The 2,168-nt window shown below is 32.9% G+C and overlaps 1 long non-coding RNA gene across 2 annotated transcripts; it reads right to left on the reverse strand.

Moving 5' to 3' along the window:
* Window positions 1–19: 19 nt before the first annotated feature.
* On the reverse strand, window positions 20–1,341 carry LOC109591636 (uncharacterized). Of its 2 annotated transcripts, XR_002189908.1 has the most exons (5): window positions 1,155–1,341; window positions 482–989; window positions 347–431; window positions 224–292; window positions 20–171 (listed from the first exon to the last, which is right to left on the reverse strand). It is a non-coding gene; the product is annotated as an uncharacterized LOC109591636 (long non-coding RNA). The 2 variants fall into 2 exon arrangements; XR_002189907.1 differs by having other exon boundaries at window positions 482–1,341.
* Window positions 1,342–2,168: the final 827 nt, after the last annotated feature.

Consider the following 2,168-nt stretch of genomic DNA (forward strand, 5'->3'; position numbering starts at 1 on the left):
CTGATACACATTGATGCCATCATTTTATGAAGAAAATTTGGCTCAATTAACTTTTTAAAAATAAATAAATCATTTCACACGTGGTAAAATCAAGACAGCTATAATCACATAAATTAATAAAAAAAGAGAACAAGATGCATTGTGTATGTACATATCAGTCTGAATCAATAACTGTAGGAGAAAGGAAAATATACAATTATACATCAGTAACAAACAAATTTACCTTCAGATTGTAAGTATGTCGATATGAGAGTGGGTAGGTTAGGGCTACGCTCTGCCATTGCTTTTAATACTATGCGTATTTAATGAAAATATGATGTAGAATTATTTATACATATATAATTACTTGTTATCCATTGTTTTAAGAGAGGTACAGAGTAAGAAATATCTGATCCCTCAGTGTGTCTGTATGGTATAACAACCTGTAGATACTAACAAGAGATGAAGAAAATAAAATAAAGATTATAGTATAGATACATACTGCTTTTATTCTTCTCATCAACAACAGAAGGTCTCCTTCCTTTTGACCAAACAAGTGCAAGACTCTTTGAGAGATTCTGTGACAGTATCTGTGACCTAAGCCCCGTTTACACTATGCCCTTAAAGCGGTCACCTCAGGAGGTGGTTTGAGATAATCAAACCGGTTTAAGTACTGGAGCAGCTGTATTATGTATGCAATCAGGGATATAATAGACTAACGTAACCGGGATTGGTTACGGACCGGAAATCAATTATCAGACTCTGTTATTATTCATTAAATTAATGGCAGCAATCAATGGCATCTTAGCAAAATGGCTGAATGTAAATTGTTATAACTAAAAAACCAGCAACAGGAAAAATTCAAAAACAACTTTAAACAATGTAAAAACATGTAAAGGGCCTCTTTATTGTAGTTTCATAGCAATAGAATGTAGTCTATTCTCCTGAGAGGTACGCAAAAGTCGTACCATGGCAAACTGGTTATTCTTGAATATTTCCTGAAGAACACTCTGGAGAAACAAGAAAAGCTGCATAAACAATGTAATAAAGTAAGTAGCAACATTTCATGACAAAAACACATTCATAGAAACAAATATTTGGGCTACAGAGGTACGCAAATGGAATTTTAGCCGTAAATTGAAGATTTAAACAATTTAAAACAAATATTAACTTACAATAACCTATCAGAACCTTGAAGCCGCCATTATAACTTTGCAGTAGATTTTTTCATAAAGCTAAATACATTTTTAAAAGAGAAAAGAGCAACTTCATACTCCAGACATTGACAGTCGCCATCTTGAAAATCATAACAGAGACTGCAAAAAGTTTTTATACACAAATGATGCGCTCACGTGATCCCGTTGCCAATCCCGGTTACGTTAGGTAGGGTCTCAAAAGCGGACGGACGGACGGACCCGCTCCGCCCGAAAAGGACGGACGGACGGACTGATGCTGGCCCACAGGACCATAGATATCCATGTAAAGCTAGGACAATCATTCTTGAATAGCCTGTCTTTAAAACACTTCTATACTTGGAAAATAAATTTATGTACGTATTAACTATGCTAGGACCAATAGAAGAGGTCATGTTAGTGAAAATTTTACTTTATCAATGCAAAATTGCTACTACAGGCTGCATGAAGCATCACAATACGAGCCATCACTTGAATTCTATTTGTTATTCTTAACAGGAGTTCAGTGACACCATTTTAATGATTTTTCAATATTATTTGGTGCAAGTCTATATCTTCAATCCGGCAATATATTCAAAGAGGAATTACCATTTACAGTGAATATAAGCAGGAATACAATGTAGACTCTATTATTGAATAAAAACTGCAATTTTTTAGAGTAATAATTATGTTTTGTGTATTACCAACAGCAATCTTTAGTAAATTGGTTGCAAATCAACCTGATGAGACTGTTGACTGATACTTTTATGTAAGTTATTTCATTACAGCTGTATGTATAATATCTATGTTTTAACACTATAAAATTAGGATTATATATGATGTAAGTGAAGTTCAATCCATTGTAATGCCTTGTCATGTCAGAAGCCATTAGATTTTAATTGTAAGTTCTTTTTCAAATTCAAATGTCTACAATATATTAATAGCGGATTTGTATAGGTTATTAAGCCTCATAAATCAATTTTTTTAATTTTGATTTTATTGAAAAATATTTTACTG

This window comes from Amphimedon queenslandica, unplaced genomic scaffold (assembly GCF_000090795.2).
Source record: "Amphimedon queenslandica unplaced genomic scaffold, v1.1 AMPQUscaffold_7631_Cont20420, whole genome shotgun sequence".
NCBI lineage: Eukaryota > Metazoa > Porifera > Demospongiae > Haplosclerida > Niphatidae > Amphimedon > Amphimedon queenslandica.